Source organism: Halyomorpha halys, unplaced genomic scaffold (genome assembly GCF_000696795.3).
Source record: "Halyomorpha halys isolate HHAL.00 unplaced genomic scaffold, Hhal_1.1 Scaffold1169.1, whole genome shotgun sequence".
Taxonomy (NCBI): Eukaryota; Metazoa; Arthropoda; class Insecta; order Hemiptera; family Pentatomidae; genus Halyomorpha; species Halyomorpha halys.
In genome coordinates this window covers 334,057-356,885 of record NW_027116596.1, presented here as the reverse complement: position 1 = coordinate 356,885, position 22,829 = coordinate 334,057, and the positions used below count along the sequence as shown (strand labels likewise).

General features: G+C 32.0%; 1 long non-coding RNA gene across 1 annotated transcript; it reads left to right on the top strand.

Moving 5' to 3' along the window:
* The first annotated feature begins 262 nt into the window (after positions 1 to 262).
* Positions 263 to 16,715, top strand: LOC106688638 (uncharacterized). The gene is made up of 3 exons (XR_001344343.2): positions 263 to 422; positions 14,837 to 15,163; positions 16,477 to 16,715. It is a non-coding gene; the product is annotated as an uncharacterized lncRNA (long non-coding RNA).
* Positions 16,716 to 22,829: the final 6,114 nt, after the last annotated feature.

Sequence of the window (22,829 nt, the reverse complement as noted above, 5' to 3'; positions counted from 1 at the left end):
CTCCAAAAATTAAAGGTTTTTTAGGTCTTTCCTGTGTAAAAATAACGAGAGTGTTCTTCAATCATAGATCAGAATATTTTGGTATAATAATGATCTTCATTTTGAGAACTGATAGTTGAGAATAGTAAAAAGAAAGATTTTTGCTTGGGTAAACTTCGGCTGAGATGTGAATAAACAAACAAACTGTATCGAGCTCCTAGACTTATTGCTAAATTTAGTATTAAAGACTCGTTTCTTATTGTTCAATGCCCGAATCAGTTTCAGATGCTGTAAAAACTTTTGGGAAAACGTCAGTTCAAAATAGGATATTTTAGAAACATTTATATTTCATCATGATCCTGTCTTCTTCTATAAATTCGTGGCTGAGACAAGGTGGTTTTAAGATAGTATCCGGCTTTTCTAGAACTCCAATATTTACTCAGGTACGGTATAACCACAAGGGAAAGTAATTTCTTTAACTTGTCTTTTCGTAGGTATGTAACATTTTACTGAGCGCATAGTTAAACCGATATGCAAGTCTGATGATTCAAATTATTGAGTGATATCTCATTAATGATTTGTTACGATTTCAATTAAACTGTTCAAGAAAGTATCTCAATTTTTTTATTTAGCTTGATTGGAATACTTTTACAATTCTGAAAAATTGAACTAAAAAATCCCTTTCTCTATATGTGGAAATGATTTATGTCCAAAGGATTCTTTAAATAAATTTCATTTCATTCCAACAAGATTAGCCACAAATTTAAATTTTCCCGAAGTTATTACTTCTGTTTTATTTATCGCGTAAAAGTCAACAAATGTGCGTCTCTTTTTTTCAACTGTATTATTCTAATAGAACCATCTTTTATTATGGAAAATATTCCTCATAATTTTTGTTCAAATTATTTTTAATCATATTTATTTACAATAATACGAATAGTACTAATAAAGTGTCTATATACAAGTTATAAAAATAAAAATATCTACAATAAAATTTTAATTAATAGTGAAAAGATACACTGTTTTTTTCATAAATCATTTGTACAGGGCAAATATGACCTCAGTGGCTGGAAAGCCCATAGTTATTGTATAATAAATAAAAATAATTTGAAAACAGTTACTTGTTATTGGACTAGATACTTCTAAAACTTGTTCATAACGAAGCCCGTTATAACAAGGGTCCCCTGTATTATTGATGCTTGGTTGACCCTCGTTATACCGCTATATTTCTAATATAAATCTTAGCTGATATCAGAATTTTCGGAAACAGCTTTTTTTTCATATTAATTAAGCAGGACCGCCTAATAAGTGGGAAGGTGGTTTATTTTGGATCATGTACCTAACGAGCAGAGAAAACTCAAAGCGTTATAAAAATGGAATTTAAAAATGTAAGTTTTTATCGTATTAGGATAAAGTATCGTCCATTTCTGAAAATTTAAAGAATGCACTAATAACCAAAGTTTACTCTTTTGACTCAATATAATTAATTATATGTATGATTAGAAAAGTTAAAAGTATTTTAGATTTTGGTAACATAAAATCTTTTTATGTTGGTAGCATAAAATCTTTTTAAATTAAAATAAAATTTTTTTAATATATTATAATATAACATGGATTTGAGAAGACATCTTATACCGTAATATAAATTCCAGTAATAGGTACGTTGAGGCATAGCGCTGAGTGGCCTCAACTGGGGAGTGCTCGATGGCTCAATAAGGGCAGAGGCTGAAGATGCCCATATTTAGACCCTGCTTCGGTTCCCCTACCTTCTGTATCTTTCTTGACTATAGCTTAGTCCACTCCGGGAACATAATAATAATAATAATAATTTAGGGGTACTTAAAATTAAAAAAAAAAAATCTTAATTGAGCAGAATCCTTAAATATTATCAGTTAACCATAATTTTGTTTAAATCCATTTACAGTATACGAAAAATGTATACTGAGGTGTAGATAGTTGACCGTAGATTAATGATTGGAGAAGTTTGTCGGGGGGTGCGGTCAGCAAAGAACAACATAAATAAACAAAACCATATTTATTTATTTTATGCCGACGTTTCGACCTGAGTTTCAAGTCTTCATTGCTATAGAACAAAAGAGATAACAACAACATTTAGAGAAACATAAAATTGAAAAGGAATAGTATAAAAACAAATTTGGAACTATACAAAATATTGAACTGAATCATAAATGATAAAAAATTGATAACTGATAATTGAATAGTAAAAAAAATTAAATTGATTGATAATCGTAGAATTAGATGGTAGTAGATTGAAAACAGTAAAAAATGAAATATAATATCATGTAGGCAAGAAGATATGTATAATATAAGATATGCAAGTAGTGTCTAAAAAAATGAAAAATATTTTTGAAAACTGTATACGTTTTGAGTTATGCGGCAGTAAGATTTAATTCTGATCATAACTTTTTTTCCACTTGCTAAATCTAAGATTTCAATACCTAAGAACCAACCAAGAACATTTGAAAAAAAAAGCTCTGTGTAACTCGGTTAAGAACTTTCCGAGATCTTATATAAGTAACGAGCATTCAATTTTTTAATTAAATATATTTATGTAGAATGCAAATAATTTTCTATAAAACTATTTTAAAATTCATGATTGGTGCTTAATATGCTTGTCTAAGTTAATTTTGAAATATTTAATGTTAGCTTGTACTGTGTGGGTAGTTAATGGAGACAAACAAAGGTTAAACAGTGAACCAAGGGGACCAAATACCAACTCATCATCTACAAGACCTGAAATGTCAGTGTGCGGTAAAGTTATATTTTAGAGGCGAGCATTGATATTTCAATCTCTCTTAAAAGACGAACCGTTATTACGCAGTCATGGTGCAGATGAAAACTTTTTTGAACCGTAGTTTTTCTTAATTTATTTAGTTGTTTAGTTGGCGTGTCTGTTTTATTTAGTGAACATTTATACATGAATATGAACAGGGCCGAACTAGCAATGGGACAGAAGTAGCAAATACCGCGCCTAAAGCAGAAAATATAAGATTTTAGACTCGCTTCGCTATCGTTAAGAAATATTATTGCATTGAAGAAAAGTTTACCTAAAACGTTTAAAAAATATTTATATAACAATATAAAAATATTGTTCTTATATACTGTTATAAGTAGATTTTTGTGAGAATAAGTTTTTTTAAGGTATGATGGAAAATGAAATGTTAAGCAAGTTTGAACTTATTACGAATAATGTTCTCTTATATCTTTTGTTTAAATTATAATATACTTCGGCAGTTAGTCTTTTACGAGTGTTGTGATCTTGAAAACAACTTCAAATATTTCTAGTGGCAATCGTTGTTGCATGGCGTAGGATTTCGTTTACCAAAGCTCAGGCAACGACCTTTTAGCTGAACTCCTTTTGTGAATGTAATTTATTGCAATAAATTGATTTGTCCAGTGTTTTCTCTCACTTCGCTCACATTAAATTTAGAAAAGTTTGTAATTATAACATTTGGTACAGGCACCACGCTGACTTATTCCGTCTTTGGATCTATATCTGGTTATAACCTTGCTAGATATGTATCATGAGAGTTATACGTCTTGCCTCGAAAAACGTGTTAGAGTATCAATCCTTAGCCCAAACCTTGTTAGGTAGTTGGAATGACCCGTAAGTTCATAGCACAATCTAGGTCTATTTATCTAGATATGAGCGTATTTTTTTTTAGATTTTTAATCTAATTTCGGAAGAGAGGTAGGCAAGGAAATGGTTCCTATGAACTTTAAATGTCGGTACGAGTATGAAGCACGAGACATTGAGAATATATAAAGAAATAAATAATACAAATTTCGAGTGAAGTCCAGAAGTACAACATTGAAGGGATAAACTGTTAAAGTAAAAAGTAAACTAAGTCTTATTAAACTCAAAAAATTTATTTATCCCAAGTCATTTTAAGATTTTTAAAATAAACAAAATTATAATTTTTACAATTACCTTCAATCAAACTCCATTCCAATTGGAACAATAATTTGCAGTGATTATTGATGAAAATGATGAATCTATTTTTTTTTTCTTTAGACAGAAAGAGAAAAAAAAAGTTTTGCGTACAAGATTTCAATACCATTTAAATGGCTGAGGAATGGTGTAGTTACTTTAATGTATTGTCATTATTGCTTTAAGTCATTTATAGTTTGTTTTTTTTATTACTAGAAAATTAAGTCAAATATCCTCAAAACTCTAATAACTTAAAGTCCTATAACTTATATAAGGATAACTTATAATATTAAGGATGAGATACAATATTTCAACAGATATATTGCCTCTTAACACTTTTTCTCATTTACAATATTTGCCTTTATGTCCCCTTAATAATATTTAATATTAATAATGTTATTTAAATAATAATAATTTGAAATATTTTTTCCCTTAAATTCTAAAAGCATATTTCTATCGATAACAACTCATTTTTTCCCCCTAAATAATCTCCCTTAGGAACCTGACATTTTTGGTCATTACTGTTAACATGTTGCCTCCAAGAAAGAAGATAACAGCGGTCGTGTAGCGTAGCATTTAAAGGGATAGTGGCACTGATATTTTTTTTTATCATTTTGTTTTAAAGTTGTATATCGCATCCTTTACATTTTCATGTACATCCTTCCTCCATTCTAAGATAGTTTAAAATTAAATAATTTTCTCTATAGGAAACGCTCATAGTACTTTATACTATATTTCTTGTAATATCGTAAATGGAATTATTTATTATAAGAGCATTTTTTCATCAGTACCTTGTTCATTAAATTAATTAAAATAACAATATAGGTGAATGTTTTTAATACTGATTTGTACTTTTTAGGATTCACTTTATCCGTTATGGGATTTTAAGATGTGATTAAAAAAATAATATTTTAAAGATTTAATTCCAAATAAATAGCTTTTATTATTCTTTAAAGGAATAATTTGATACACACACAAGAGCTTGCACGTTTGTGTGTGTATATTAAATTACTCCTTAATAATATTTAACAAGGTTGTGAAAAGTTCATTCAATTTGAACTACTTAAAGGTCCAAGTAAGCTTCTGGAATCTGAAAGATCATAGGTAGATCGATTTTCTTGAGAGTTAATTGTAAAAGCTGTAAAAACTGGCAAGTGTTACCGATTTTGGTGTATGTCTACCTTGACTAGCTTAGTTGTTTTCTTGCGTCTCGCTTTATTCTATTTCGCGATCAAGAACTTCGTACTCCGAATAGTCCTGATGCGACTTGTCGGGATCTTTGCAATTACAGTATCATTGCTTATCTGATAATATTGCGGGATTTATCTTATGTCCTTAATTATTGGAGGGGACCCTACCTTATTGAAAGAAATGATTTCGGGGACTTAATTACTTGGTGAGAGAAGGAGTGGCCCCGTCGCCGACGGTTATAGTTAGAATCAGAAAATACAACAATAATTGTTGCCAGGCCTCCTGAATCTCAATAGGTAATGCGAAGACTTTGTCTTGGTTCTGATTAGGGCTAATTTGCTGGTGGTCTATACCTCATCCTTACTCCATTGTCCTTCAAAGCCAGTAAACGCGAGCCAGCGATACTCCTGAAAGGTTTAAAAGAAAGGGCCTTAATAATACCTCTTCCAGTTTAGAACTGCTCAGTAGGCATCATTGAGATTTTGTTGAGGACTCTATTAGAATTGGTTTGAAATTAATTCCTGGCAGTTTCACCATAAAATAGGGTGGTTACCTATTTAACCCCGGATGGTAGAAGTGATCTTATTCAGTAGAACCTTAGAACATTAGAATTAATGTTGTTAATGAGATCTACCTTTCTAAATCACTATATCTTTTTATTATTCATTATTATTTTGAACTGTAAAAAAATCGATACGTTGATTGTAACCTGTGCATTAACACTAGATTATTGTAAAAGATAGTTAAGTTTCTCAAGGCTTAAGATAGTAAACAGTTATGAACGAGTTCAATCCCACTGTTTAGCCAGCAATATACTGGTAAATACTAGTATCTTATTCAATACAATACATCTTAGTCGAAAAATTTTCTGTAAATGCAATTTGTAGCATAATATTGTAGTTTTGGACAGCATAACCAAATTTATCTATATTGGCTAAAATATTCCAATTAGGCTCTAATACATTTCTTAAAATATTTAAGTCATTTGAGAAACATTTCATCTAAACAAAAATTTAAACTTCGGGTTACAGTTTTTAAACCCGCAAAAATGCCCTAAGACATAATATAACTCGTTTTCATATTTTTTTTATTATTTCAATGTATGCATTTGGGATGTTGCTATTTGTGTTGTTTGTGTTGATTGACCGATAAATATGGATGGCGAACCTAGCTTTGGAAAAAAAAATGGAGAGAGGTGTTTCTGCTATGGTCGATTCAAATATTTGGTTACACTGAAGCTTAGGCATTGCAGGCCGTGGGTCATAGCAAGTGAGTCCCTACTAGTCGCTTTCCTCTATCGTCGGGTAAAAACGGTCATCTGCTTAGGTCGTACAGGCCACTATTGCCTTCATGAGGGAAAGCAAAAAGTGAAAAAAAAAAAAAACTGAAGAGTTTTGCTTAGGAGGGATAATGACCGAAAGGTGACAGCCAGCCGACCTTGCCAGCAAAGAAAGTAGTCACCGGATCCTTAGAAAGCGCTCACGCGATCGTGCAGCCACCGGATCGTAGGCTATCTTTCACCGATGTCTCCTCGGCGGGAACAATTTGATGATGAGAAGTGTGGTCACAGTGGGTATACGTGTAGCTCTTACTATGTTACCACTCACCCCATATTAAGCGCACCAAAATCAGCATTTAAAGGATAGGTTAACACATCATTACGAAAGATATTATCTATAATATTTATAGTATCATAAAGTAATATTAAATTTACTAAAGTATCTTTTGATTCTTAGTTTATTTCTGCTCAGCTTAGTTTATTTTTCTCCGATGTTACGGGTATTTCATATGCAGTAAATTAAAAATTGGCCGTAAGAATTTTTCAAATATTAAAAAAAGAATAAATAAAAAAATAAAAATCTTAGAAATGAAATGAACTTTGGTTCAATTTTTTGATCTATACAAATATATGTATAGATAAAAAAAAATGATTATGTTTTAGAGATAAAAATAGAAAATTATCAATTAAATTTATACAAATGAAAGATAAAATATACTGACCATTTTAATTTGTTGATAACAGTGCCTTAACCTTGTGAGAGTAAATTTTGATAATAGAAAGTATTGTGCCTATAAGAAAATTTTTAAAAATTTAAATTTATGCAATAAGAATATTTGTAAATAGGCAACTATTTTTATAAAATTATTAAAAGAAACTATGTGATATTAATTCAAAAATATTTTTGTTTTTAAAGATAAATGACTTGGGTAATTAATTAGCCTACAATAGCAAGAAATTTTTTTAATCACTCGGACAAATACCATGTTAGTATAGTGTTATGTGTAGAGTGAATTGGAAGTAAATAATATGAATATTTTAGGTAACTCCTGTATAATGGCCTGAGGAACGAAATGTCGAAGAAAATAAACTATTAAGTTGTCATAAAAGCATGGTCGCAGGAAGAGAGGAGGTCAGGGGGGGAGAAGAAAAAAAAAATAGTGAACTTTTTTGATATATGGTTTATTTCTGGAAAAATGCTATAATTAGGAAAGTAAGGACTGAGAAAGATGGTGGCGTCCACAAAATCATCGGAGATAAGTGCAAAAGTGCCTTGTATTTTCATTGCGCGAGCCATTGGTAAACCTTGTTGCTAACGATTTAAATTCAGCCGTTTCATTTTTCATAATTTATTATGATTATAGGTAATAAAAATTTAAAAGTTAAAAATTGAACAGAAATAAAATGGTGAGGATATTTCTTGGAATGCGGGATCAGATATGTTTCTTTGATCCAACGTTTCAGAATGGAACATGTTTACATATATGTACGTATGTGTGTGTGTGTGTGATGGGCTGAGGCCTGCTCCCCGCTTGGCGAAATCCTGCCTACGCCCATGCATAAAAGGATCAAAAAGATATTTGTATTTTTAATTAAGATACCTAATCTCAAACAAAAAATTTATATATTTAATTTATTAATAAACTAATTGAATTAACATTTATTCAATATTATATAAAAACATTATTAAGAATGCTCTAAATATGGTTAAATAAAAAAATCAACATCAAATTCATGAGAATTTTTACTTAGGCTATAATGTAATGAAGTAATTTTCTAATGTTGTTATATTGCAATGATATCGTAACTGAAAAGTAACGAGTTTTACCGAAATAAATTAACTTATAATAAAAGAGTCCAGGTTAAATTTGATTTATGTTTTTAGTAAAGATACTACCGCGACGAAGTTGGTTTGAATTTAACTGACTGACCTTGCTAAGAAAGTCGATCTGGATCAGCGAACGTCGAGAAAGTTCATTGATGTGGTCTGATTTGGATTATATATCCTGAATAACTGAATAATACCTGAAATTTGAAAGTGTCTTCACTTTGATGGCTGTTTCAGTGATGGGAGAAAACATAATGTTGGTTTATTTATTCAACTTCGTTTTAGAAAAAAACTTGGGAAGCAGATTGGAGCAAACAGGAATTGCACAATCACAATAAAATACAATGAAAAAGGAGACAGAAATAACCTGGTGGGTTGTTTTATTTAATGATTCAAAACATCGCGTTCTTCAGTAGTTACATGTTATTAAGGATGTCAAATCCCTAAAACATATTTTTAAAAATAAACCTACTTAATGTTTTTCAGTCTCATTTATTGCAACAAATTCTCAACGAACACGGCTAAAAACAAAATAAATTGAGGTTTTCGGTCATAAGACATGGTAACTGAAATTTTTCATGAATAACAGTTTTTTTGAATCATCGGTTTTTTAAAGGGTGATTTCGTAAATTGTTGAAAGAATCCATCTGAAGGCAGCATTCGACTCGGTTCCCCTGAATGTCACATGGTACTCCTTGGAGGCAAATAACATCAGAATAAAGCTTTTAAAGGCTACAGAATCAACTTATCAGAGCCAGTAGGTGTTGTACGCCTGAATGGAAGGGATTCAGGAGTATTTAGTCTTGAAAAGGAGTGAAACAGGGTGATTCTCTAAGCCCCCTTCTCTTTATTGTGTATATGGATGAGATCGCCTCCATCTGTAAAAAGCGCACAGCACGAATGTACATAGGCCAATGGAACCTACTCCCTGTCGTAGTACAGTTCCTCCTATTCGCGGACGACATTGTTCTTATTGCAGATTCCCCTAAGCGACTTCAGCAGGCAGTAATGGAATGGAATAGAAAATTGAAGAGGAAGGGAATGACCATCAAGCAAAATACTTCAAGTTGGCAGTACTCGAGAGAATATCAGGATTATCTTCAATGAAGAGGTGACAGACTATACCTATCTGGGCACGATAATCAATAGGGCTGGAAAAGTAGATTCGGAAGTCTCAAGCAGAATATCAAAAGCCAATTCCGTCTACTATACGATCTGCAATACTGTTATCGGAAAAAAGGTGGAGCAGGATGTGAAGCTTCACCTGTTCAAGTCAGTCTTCTTACCGATACTTGTTTATGGAGCAGAGAGCTGGGTCCTGAATGAGAGGTTATAAAGCCGTTTTACTGCAATAGAGATAAAGTTTCTCAGAATTATGGGGAAAACGCGGAGATACTGTGTCTGAAATGACAGAATCAGGTAGGAGCTAAAGATAAGCCTAGTGGAGGAAACTCTGGAGAGGAGACAGCTGAGATGGTATGGGTATGTCTGCCGGAAGGACCACCACAGAGATTCAATCAAAACACTGGAGGTGAAAGGAACATTGCCAGGGATAGGAACGCATGGAACGGATGGTTCAAGGCAGCTCAACGCTGAAAGGCATATGGGTTGAAGAAAAAGAAGAAGTTCAAAGAATAGACATTTATCATCATGATAAATGTCTATTAATAGTGTTTGCAAAGAAATAATTTTTGACTGTGTTTTTAATGGATAATTAACTAATTAGATATAAATGTTTTGACCTGGGCAGAATATCCTGAATGAAGTTTTAGTGTGTTTTAAATTATATGTTTGCAAAGTGATATGAGTAGATGTCCCTGAAGATGGCCGGATTGGCCGAAACGTTGGACGAATAAAAGAAATAAAGTTTTGAGACTATAATTGGATAGTTTTTGAGTTATTTATTAAATAATGTTTATGTTTTAACCCATTGGTTCGTTTACTTGTGAAATAGTTCTACTTACTAATAGTACTTACTGCAAGAACTCCACCTCAACTTCAATAAGCCTGATGAAGACTTATCGGGTTGATTAATATTAGAAAGTTTTATCTAACTCGGAGGGTTGCGCTCAGGCGGTTTCTTGCCGGCTACTGATTTCATCGAGAAAGGAGTCTTACCAACCATGGCCTTTCTCTTCTAACTTACATGGTTACCTCCAAGAACAAGGTCGAATTTCTATATGCTGTCTTAGTTGTATTATTTGCACAAAATAGGAGTTTTGTTACGATTAAATTTATTAGTGATAATGATTTGTTAAGGTCAGAGATAACATGACTCAAAAATAAAACCTTGGCATGGAGCATCAAGAAACATGTGCCTTTTAGATTTTACAATATCTATTGAGCTGAGACAGTAGGCATTAAAGGCTGACGAGGTTGTCTTGTTCACATACCATTCCAGCGCTAACACCTCGCCTATAAAAGCCCTGATGTCCTTCGCCCACAGGTTCATGTTCATATAAAGTTTTTCTTCTTTGTAATACGAGCACTTACTAGCAGCCTTCATTTTTCTCTAACCACTAACGACCTATTTCACCGGAAGCTATAAAAATAACATTAAGAGACCGAACATTCAGGAAATTTACTCTTTATTTTAATGTTTTGTGATGTGTGGCTTGTATTTACCGATTTGATGACCTCTCCAATATTCACCAACATTATGTTTATTTTCCTTTTTCGATTTTCTGTATGGTTTATAACGAGTTGAAAAAAGTAAAATTTGAAAATGTTATAGGACATTTTGCGAATTTTTAGCTTTTGTGGCAATTTTTTTTTTACTTTTTTATTGCTGAGTCCTAGTGCTAAAGTAATACTATATTTATTCATTGCATTCAGTTATTTGGAATAATGGAGTATTCTTCAGAAGAGTTTTGGTTTTGAGAGGACTAAAACTTAATCTTGTATTAATTATGATAGAAGAATAAAATGAGTTTGTGGACCCAAAGATTTATCAGAAGGTTATAGATTGGTGATTTTGTTTCTAATAGATGTACTAAAGTAATACAGTTCTGTTAAGGATAGACATACAGCAGAGTTAACTTTATAATAATTAGGATAGCATTCAGACTGAAATCTCTGAATAAATCCTAATTCTCAATACTTACGTATTAAACCTGCTGAACTATATCTCTGTTGATGCAAGTTATTACCTCCCATATTATTATTATCAGAGTAGTGGTCCATACAGGGGACTCTATCAATCCTCCAAAGGGCAGCTGAAGCTAAAAAGAGGTGATTGACCACGCCCTCGGACCTCATAGTTACATTGAGGTTAACAGAAATGTCCACCATTATGATCCCAACTGAAATAGAATGCAGCCGGCAATTGGTTCCTGTTGAATATGTTCGAGAGTTATCAGAGTTTTTGACTTCACTGTTCTTCGTGGCGTACCCTCTCCCTCCTACTCCTTCTTCCTAGATTATTATAGCGATGATGGTTTAATTGGGTCATAGTTGTCCATTCCCGTTAGCTCTCAAGAGATAAGCAAATCCCTAACGGATCCTTTTTAGTTGAGGTAGGGTAGGGTATTAATTCGCATAAATACGAATCAGTTTGTGATATCAGGCTATCAACCTGCAAAAACAGGAATATGATCGAAAATACCCGTTTCAGCTAGGTACCTATTATCAAATTTGGGCTAAAATTAGCTACTGTTGAAACTAATAGCTAAAATTGTCATGTATACGATATTTATTTACCAATAATTCATTCATGAACAACGTAACTATAGCAATTTTAGTTATTACTTTCAACCATAGCTGATTGTCTGTGCATTATCTATGCACGTAGGACGTAATATTACGAAGCTTATCAAAAAATTTTTTTTGATATTAGTTCATACATCGAATTTAGCCATCTATATCCACTAAAGAGGTTTAGTGGACACGGGACTCTTCCACTCTTCAATATTCCCCGCCTGGCGCCTCTGGGCTATGGGTATTCATTTTCTGGTATTTTACAGTGTACTCGCATCAATGACCGCTCAGTCTAGCCCTTTTTCTCTGAGGTTTTTCAATTGTCTCGGTTTGATGGAGTTCCATAAACATTAACTTTTTTTGAATCTTGAATATTCGTACGAGCCATATGTCCGTCATGGTGAAGTCTTCTATTGCCTTTGCCAATTTGACATATTATACATTTCGCCTTCTACCCCGCATGCCTTCTTTCCACATTGGTCTAAATATCCTTCCATTTTAGTAGGAAATTCGTTCATCACACTTTTCCCACGCCTCTAATCCATAGATCCTACCGATCTGAAACGAACATTCCTAGGTCTGCTAGGTCCTCTTCACTAATGAGGATCAATGGGGCTCCAAATTCTTGCATTACGTGAGATATTATTAGATATTCAGCTGTTCTATCTAGAATGAATATTCCTCTTCTCAAAGATGCATTGTGGGACTCTTCTTGGTATGAATTCCTTACGCTTATGAATTCCTTTGACTTATAGTAATTGCGACTTGCAGAAGCTGTTATTATTATCACAATAGCTGTTGGAATTAAATTTTAGTATTTACCATTACAATGGTAGGTTTATCATCACACCAATTTGTGTGGGTTATTATTGGAGACAAGGAAACAGACCATGATGACTATACCTCGGTAAGTATTGAACTTAAAGAGTTCTATTAGACCCGATTTGATGCTCCTTAAATGTTAATAATGATAATTTTCCTAAAAATAGGCGTTTGCACGAATTTGGTTAAAATAAATTCAAAGAATGATGATTTCTCGTTATTTGGAAAAATATGTTGGTTATGGAAATACTGCTCTCAAAAATTATTAAGCGTAAAGAACTCCGTAAGAGGTGGAATTAAAGCTCGCTAAATGTACTATGAAATCATTTATATTACAGCCACTTGAAATACTTTAGGAATTACTGGCAATAAACCTAAAAGTATGCGGCGGCCATTTTGAGAAATAAAATTTAAAAAAGTTTACATTTACTTCTTGGTTCAGCAAAATTTGAAGCAGTTTTTTTTCTTGGCTATATGGAAGTTAAGGTGTTATTATATTTTGTAGGCTTCGATGCGTTTTTGTTTCTGCTGATGTTAAGACATAGCTAGTCAATCAAATCCTAAATTTCGCTATGGGTATTTATGGTCTCTTTTGATTTACCTAAATGTAGTTTTCTATAACTTGAAACTTGTTGGACTTTCTAAAAACACCCTCTTTCTCTGAAGAATGTGACTTGGAAAATGAGTCAATAATATTTACAACTACTAATGGTCCCCATCAGCTAAATTTGTGTTATTTGGCCATTTGTCTGTGGAAAACTAATAGACCCACGCAGCAGTGGACAGAACTGGAAACAAATACCTGAAAGTATTTCATCTTTACACAATGCCTTCCATACACCACCCTCAAATACAAACAGAGTGTAGCCAATTTAAGAAGACAAAAGGTTTTAAATGAAACGAAATATATTTATACATGCAAAAAAAAAAAAAATATATTAAGTTGCAAAATTCTGGGTTGAAGTAAATATATACTATATTATACAGTTTATAACATGTACATAACTTTATGCTAAAAATATGTAACGAAAACAAACAATAATAATAATGCTCCATAATCATTATAAACTTCAACCTATTAATATACACCATCCAAAACAAGTAGTCTGGGGCTGAGCTGTGCAGAGAAACCAAAATCCCAGGTTCTATTTTTTTCGGGCCCCCGTAAAATTGTAAATTCACCACTGAAATAATAAATTAATTTTTATTATTATATTTACTCTATAATCTACTACTATATTATATAAAAGTAAACCTGATTGGCCGGTTATGTAAAATGGGTCCCGTGCATAAGTGATGAAATATATATTTAGGAATAATATATAAGATTTATTTATTCCATTTACTGTGAACTAAAATTAACACTTATTCAAAGAAGAAATTTAAAATTTTCTACTACAGTCCATATCGCTATTAATACACGATATTATATATAACTAATTATTATAACCATTAACTAGGATAGTCTAATTACTAAATTGTTGACTTTCCAGAACCGTATAGACCCTATTAGACCTTAAATATCTTTTTCCTAGATATTTTTTTTTGGCTTTATTTTATAGGTTAACCGAGGCATCATCAAGGAAAAATGTGCTAATCTGTAGACAGACAAATTATGTCAATCGGTAAATTGTGTGAATCGTTGGGTAAAATCTTCCTTTGTTGTCCAATGTCCTCTCGCCCTCCTAAAGCTTGTCTTAATGCTTCTTTATATTCCCGATTCTTATGTTAAGATGTTGGGCGTTTCGGAGCATTGCCATGGTTGTTTCAGGCTTGTTGTGATCTTATCTACTGATACAATAAACGATTGATAATTCTACAAATATGAGAATAATAAAAAATGATCTGGTTGAATGATCTCTTTCAGAGACAGGACTGGTGGTGATACGGGTTGTTGATAGGTACTGTTATTTTTCAGTACAAAATCAATATGCTCTTATAGTATTAGTGTCTTATTCGATTGAGTTTTAATCGCTGGTTTAAAAAAAAACAAATAACTCAGAAAAATCTGACACTTGTCAGTTAAAATTTTAATTTAAAAAAAATTGCCTTTGTGTTTATTAAAATTTAATTTTTTTTTTTTTTTAAGGCCTGAGATACCAATTACTTCTAATAATATTCGTCAGTAGAGGAGCCTTGAGTCCTATCGAAACTAAGAAACAGAACAAGCTGTTGGTACTTGAAAAATGTGATTCTTAGAATTCGGCCTGTGGGGCGCCCCGATGGAAAATTCACCGCAGCTCACTGTCACGTGAACACAAAAGAGTGGCTCTATCTTATCTCAAGTAGTCCTCTTGTCGACATACCTTGACGTCAGAGCAAGTCGGATCAGTTGGGAACGGCTTCATAGCACCTACAAGGGGTTTCAAACTCAATCACTTCGATTCCTTTTACCTCTTTAACAGCGTACCTTTGGGTCAATATTTTTATTAAATATTTTATATGCTTTTTTTATTATTATTAGTTTGTATAAGATAGAATCATGAATTATACTAAAAAAAAACAAATAATCTTAAAAATTCACAATGCTATATTAAAGACGATAAACTTGAATACTGTAACTTTATGGTTACAGCAGGTAAATTTATTTAATATTTTACAACGTTTACAAATTTTGTATTGACGCTTCTTAAAATCGAATCGACCGATGACTCAACATAATTTAACATTCAAATATAATTTAATAATCTAAAAAAATATTTTCCTTCTCAACCTTATGATTTCTACACCATATAAACACACATTTTATAATTTATAATTAATAATAAATGTTATCAATTCAGACATTTTTTTCACTCCATTAGATATTTTATGTGGCGTTGTCATTATAACTGCTTGGTTTATCTCCTAAATGATTTCAAGTGCCCGTTTTAACGTTTCGTGAGACCAGAAAACTGTCAAATAACGGTTCATACACTCATTTAAATCCACTTGTATCTTGCTTTGATTTGAAGGCCGGTATTAGGTCCGGTAAGCATAGGAACACTCGACAATTTAATTATTATATTAATAATGTTTCAATACACACACATAGAATTAATGAGTACAGGCAGGATCAATGATAAAAACCGTTTTTCAGTATCTGTTTCTTTTAGCTAATTATTCATTCAACAAAACGACTCCTAAACCATAGTGTATAATCTAGTGCGACACTCGTAGGGACGGGCAATAGATTTACTTTGGATTCTCCAGACAAATAGATGGGCGGATGAAAAGGAAAGTGTCCAGGAAACGCGAGGCTGTAACAGATGGCCGGAACAGGTGGGCCGGACGGAGTCGACTGAAAAAGGACAAAGACTGGACTGTCCCACCTAGCCTATACACTACTACGCTCCCGGCCACAGGTCTCAACCTTAGTAGTCGTAGTATTTAAAGCTCGAGTCTAATACTAGCAGGAGTACCCCAAGGCTACTGCCCAGGTCCAATGCCGTTAATTATATACTTCCCATGAAAAAAAAATCAATATTTACTCTTGCGATTTCATAACTTCACTGTGCATCACAATTATTGTATTAAACTCTAATACCTAGTCATTAGATAGGGAAAAGACGTTCTTCCTCAAGTCGCCCTACATGGACACAACCATATTGCTTACAGCAAAAAAAATATATTCAAAATACGAATATATTTTTCATGTTGTTTATTTTTATAAGAATACAGTTATAACGTGTTCTATATTTTATCTCTTAAAATATAATATATAAATAATATATTTTAAATATTTCCCAGGTTTGTTATCAATGTTTCACAAGGCCACATGATCTCAGTGATATGATCAATGAATAAACAGATCTCTCACAGGATTATTATAGAGGAAAATAAGAGGGAAAAAAAGTTTAGGGAAAAATAGAAAGGAAAGGAAATAAATACACCAAAAAATTGATGGTGCATAAAGTAATGATTTGACAGCTAATGTGCACTATATAATTTTTGTTTGGGACTCCAATTTAATTATATAATTATTTTTTTGTAATTGAATTTATCATAGTATCATATCTTTCACTATACACTTTCGTCTATTTTGTTTTTGTATTAGTTTGTTTTGAAATATTAATATTTTATTATTATCAGTATTATCAATTGTATGGCGGGCCTCAAGATAGTTTGCTTACACAGATTCCATTCCATTCTCCATTCATTAATATAACGTACTTTGTTTATAATTTAGAAATCAAAGTTAAAAGAAACATAAATATAAGAATCAGACGATTGCATCATTATTAAAACTATCTATTAAAAACTCATAAAAACATAATCATAAAAATTAATTAAAAAAAAAATAGTAAAATGGAAAAAGGGTTCGCTGAGGGTCTTCTTCCTCTATTCCAACTGCCGCCTTTCCATGTGCTTTACTTTAAAAAAATATTTATTTTATTTGAACCACAATATACAATATTTATATGTATACCTCACATTTGTGTAAATTGAACCACGGTATTGATGAAACTGCCTCCCAAAAACATTACAAGGTTACTTCATTAGCTACTAATATGATTATTGAGGAGAAGATGGTAGGGGGTGCGGTCAATGAAAAACACAAATAAGTATGATTAACTTATTTGTGTTTTTCATTGACCGCACCCCCAACCATCTTCTCCTCATTTATCATCCACGGTCAACTATCTCTCATAAATATGATTATTGTTTTTATGGACCTATGCAAATAATAATATTAATAATTCGTCTTTATTATAAGAATAAATTAGCCTTCATTGCTAAAGATCTTCATAATTTGATTCACGAGACCTTCAATGCATGCCAGGGTCATTTAATTTAATAACATTAACCTCAGGTTTTTATTTCCTTGTTTTTTTTTCTTTGATACCTTCCGCTTATGAGAAGGAAGTTTGTAATTGTATAAACACCGTTAAAAATTGCTAAACATTTATTTTTTATGATGAAGTGGAATGGGATCATGGATGATCGGATCGTTTTGTTGATATTTCTTTGATAACATTTTTTGGATGGTGCAATATTATATGCAAAACGCACCATTATATATATATTCAATTCGGTAACAAATTCACTACTTTATACACTGAATAAGAAAAATTTTATGTGACGATTTTCATAAATTTTATATGAATGATTACATAAATATTTACTTGATTTTATCAGATGGATTGCTTTAAAAACGTACTTTTTCTTCTGATTCGAAGAAATATGAGAAAGTAAATATTTCTGCTTATTCATAATATTCCGGAGCTGGCTGTGTTGCTATACTGTCCCATCTCCCCTTCCTTCTTCCCTATTCGAATCTTTCTTCCCCAACTTAATGCTGTATATGAATCAACATTTCTTGGCACGCAGGGTAACATTTTGTAAAAATGGCAAAACACCATCTTCAAAGCTCTTTCTACAATAAAGCAATAGTTGTGTTATTGCTTGCTACTTATAACTGATAACACTGTAGATAAAATAACAACAGATTATAACCTACAACATGTTAATTTTGATCTGGCAATGATTTGCGACATAGAAACAATGGCTTTTAATCGCTCAATTGTACAAAAGTATGTCAAGTTCGTATTACATCAGTCAAGAAGGAAAAACAATCATAAGAGTTCAGAATTAAATTAATATATTATTCAAGGAATTTGGACATATTAAAAAAAATCCTCAATATAATCTAGTACAAAACTGTTAAAATAAAAACAAATAATTACGAAGATTTAAAAATGGAATGAGTTGATTATCAAAAGGTTTGTTTCTTGAAATATTTTTTTTCTAAATCTCTTCGGTCACTTTAATTTTCGATTTACACATTTTTGAGAGACTTAAAACCATAAAAAATGAATTTTAATGACTTTTGTGATGAGACTAATTTCCAATAAATGTGTACACAGTGGAGTAATTTTAGTGTTTCATTGACGTAGTGAGACGTATGAAGTCAGGGGCCTTTTTGGAAGATGTAATCAAAATAAAGTGAAAAAAATAATCAAATTAACTACTATGAATCAAAATAATATTTTGTTTATAGGAAAATGATTTTAATGATGGAAACATTAAGATTTATATCTTAACACCTGTAAATATTATCATAATTTAAAAAAATCCATTTATTTAAACATCCTGAATAACATTCCTATGTTATTCATGAGAATTACAGAAGATATAAACAATTTAGAGGTTTTATTTTTCTCTCACAAAAACGGCACTTTTCCACCACTGTGCGTCCCAATCCCACCCTATCCTGCTTGTAGTACTTGGTTTGGGAGAGGGGATGGATTAACTATATAAATTAATTATATCTGAGCCCCCTACCTGAAATGCATTAAACAATATTTTAAGAAAAAAAACAACCACTCACAATTTATCTTATATTTCTTATTCAATTCAATTTTATTATGTATTTCTTAGGGTAAAAAAATGTATGAATTATACAATAAAGGAAAATAGCACACACACACACACACATATATATATCATGTGATATTGAATTAATACACTTGATTGGATAAAATAAATTATTTACCAGTAACCCTTGTGGACATACAGATTATGTTACGGTTCTACATAATAACAGCAAAACATCTTTATTGCATTACTAAATACACTTTTTTTATTTTTATTTTTTGCACTTATACACCCTTCAGTTATATATGTGTAGGAAGCCAAAAGTTGCAGTCGAGATTACATAACGATAGATTACTCATCGCGTAGGTTTGGAATTTGAATACGTTAATATAATGTTAAAAAGAATATCTAGGTCACACAAATCATAAGATTCTGTCATCAAAGTTTCTGTTGTTGAAGAAATCTCAGATTGTTATATATTGAAAAATACTATAGTATGACGCCTCGGCTACTTCAAGCCCCAAGTTGTGGGGCTACATCCTTGCACCATTGGAGGTGCTCCTAGCAAGTAGAAAATGTTAGAACTAAATTTCGGATGTGTTTACTTTTTGCATCATGAGAAAGACTTTTTTGTACTTAGAATCCGATACAAATGAATAAGTGCCATCAAATAGAGCTACATACTTACTACTGCAATCTCCTCCATATCTACAAGTCCCAACTGGTGCCGTTGTGAAAACGATGGTTATATAGGTTGAAGAACCGTGTTCCGTTATTGCTTAATAAAGGCAGTTGAATGTTTTGCAGAGCACCTGCCCAGGATGAGCCCCGCCTGTAGAATGTTAGCAATGGAACTAATTAACATTCCACAACATCGATCAGGGCCTGCCAAAAGCCTAATTACTTCGGTAGGTAATATTAGAGTTCTAATGTTTTAATTTGACTTATTTCTTTATAATATAACAACCGACTGAAAGTTACATACTTTTTGATGTTGAAGGTCAGTTATTCCTATTAGTTGCATGCCAGTAAAAACCAGACCTATAATAGTTGTTCTTATCACCTAACGGTACATTGTATTAAAAATAAAAATAATAACTCCGTAAGACCTGTTATCCAATCTTTCTTTTTCCCTGAAGCCGGAACGGTTGGCAAAAATCCAGCAAGGGTGGTGCATAACTGCCTCCTCCAAGTAATTATACATGTAAGGAAATTTCTGGAAAATAGTATATATATCAATCATTCTCATTATATTATATCTTCATAACCTTAAATTAATAACTCAGTTTTCATTGCACTCCGAAAATTTTATGCACAACTGCAGTACTGGAATTAGTTACCTAGTATATAATTTATACCATGTGCTCGGAGAAAAATTGTCCAAAGGCATTGTCATGTTTAAAATATGCCTGCTAAGTACTAAGGTTAGCGTAACTTCTCATCATTTCTATTGGATAGGTGCATTATTTCCAATATGTCTAGGTTTGGAAATTAATTTTAATATTAAATAAGTTAGAATTGTCAGTCGAGAGTAAAATGAACGGGAGGCACCGTGTTCGGATTATATGCGTGTCAAGAAAAATATTTTTGTGGTTTTATACCGAAAACAGTGGAAGGAGTTTCAAACAGTTGTATTAGATCAGTTTCATACGGATCTCCAACTTAAATTAGAGGATTTCGAGAAAAATACATTTGCGAGTGCATAAGCTAAAGTAGTTGATGAAATTTGATAAAAGTAAAAAGGGATAATCTAGGTACCAACCACCATGATTCCCGAAAATTAGATTAACAGTAGCATCTATAGTATCCGATTTGAATAGACTCAGACACCAACCACACAAATATACCCCTTTTGTGACCAAATACAAAAAAAATTTTGTCATAGTTAATACCAAATCTGTAATCCGTAAAGAATGAATAATCCATATAATTTACACAAAATTCCGTTTTATTCAAACTAAGAAACCATTTACATGATGGTTTAACAAAATTATAGAGTATCATCAGTAGGAGGAGAAAATGACAGCTTTGGAAAGAAGACTGTAGAAATGTTCAGGAAGGAATACTTCCGTCATATTTGGATAACCAGGATGAAATTTGAGAAAAAGATTTTTGGAGTGGATACTAAGTTGATGAACGCACAGAAATAAATATATTAAAAAAATAAATACGTTTTTAATTTAATTTAAGACTATCTAGATATCAACCTCAATTTAATCGAAATTGGATTAAATTTTGTATTTTTAGTGTCCAAACAAGTATACAAGTCGACATCCAGAAACAGAACCAAATATGTTCCTTCATGTCTAAAACTCGGATCGGGAGTGAATATTGTCAATTATTGAGGAAACGATTTCTTCACTTGCTACACGAATACAAAGCTTCCCTAACTTGGACATTGGGGAAGCAAACTCGTAAAAATATCTCAGGCGAGCCCATAGCTTGTCATTTATTATTTGATTAATCAATGACTGTTATACACATTTCAATAATGTGGCTTATTTCTCAAATACTCAAATCTCCTTTATCTGTTTTAATATATGATACCTTACCTCAACCAATTCCTGTTAGTTATCTCTTATTGCTATTATCCAAATTGGACAATTTTTTATTTGGCTTTTACCTGACATAAGTAAATTACCCACTTCTTTAATTTGTTAATACAAATTCACATTGCAGTATACTGGTATTGGTTTAACCTAAAGAATTATCGATCTATAAATGATGGCAGGGATGGCAAGTGAGAACATTAAGTTATTTTTAGGATAGTAATCTGCATTAATTTGGAACGTTGTGTTAATTTTTAATAGAATTATACCAATCCCGGTCTAGTACATGTACTGAAATACGTAAGAGACAGTATCATATCAGTGTGTTAGTGGTCTTGTTTAAACCACCAAAACTAGACATGTAACGGAAGGTCCTTTCAAAAAGTTTATAGCGTAAGGAGGGAAAAGAAAATTTAGAGAGTTTACAAAATAAGAGATAAAGATTGTCAAAAAAAAATAGGGGTGAAAAGATAATGGATATGTTCTTTGGATGGGTTTGGGGGAAAACTAATTGTTGGGGCTGGTGCCAAACATTCGAGATATGACTGTAGGGGCCAAGAATCACTTCTGCTTGGAAGTACAGCCCCCACGAAAGCGTAGTTGAGATGGAAAATGGAGATCAATTCCCCTGAAATTCGAAGTTGACCAGAAAATGTCCTTATTTTTGCAAATATTCTTATAATTAATCAAGACAACGGAAAATCGAAACAGGTGGATATAGGTTAGGTTGAAGATTTTCTGATAAATATTGTTAGCTTTTACTTTTTTTTTGTTTACCCCATACCTGATCACTTCGAAGGAGATATAAAGATAACTAACCTATTTTAACTAATAAGAGGATCGGGTTTTTAATCTGTGGGACTGTCTCGAAATTGAAGTGAACCTAAAACACGAAATTAAAGTCAACCTAAAACATTCCGCCCATAATAAAACGGCGCCGTAGCACTTGTGAATTTACTAAGGTGCCGCCTTAACTACCAGCTACAACATATTAAAAATATATAATTGGAGAAGTTTGTCGGGGGGGTGCAGTCAGCAAAGAACAACATAAATAAACAAAAACATATTTATTTATTTTATTTATATATTGTTCTTTGCTGACCGCACCCCCCGATAAACTTCTCCAATTATTAATCTACAGTCAACTATCTACACCTCATTAAAAATATGTATATATTTTTATTATAAATTTCATTAAATTTTAACTGAGTAAATACAATCGAATTAAAAAAAATA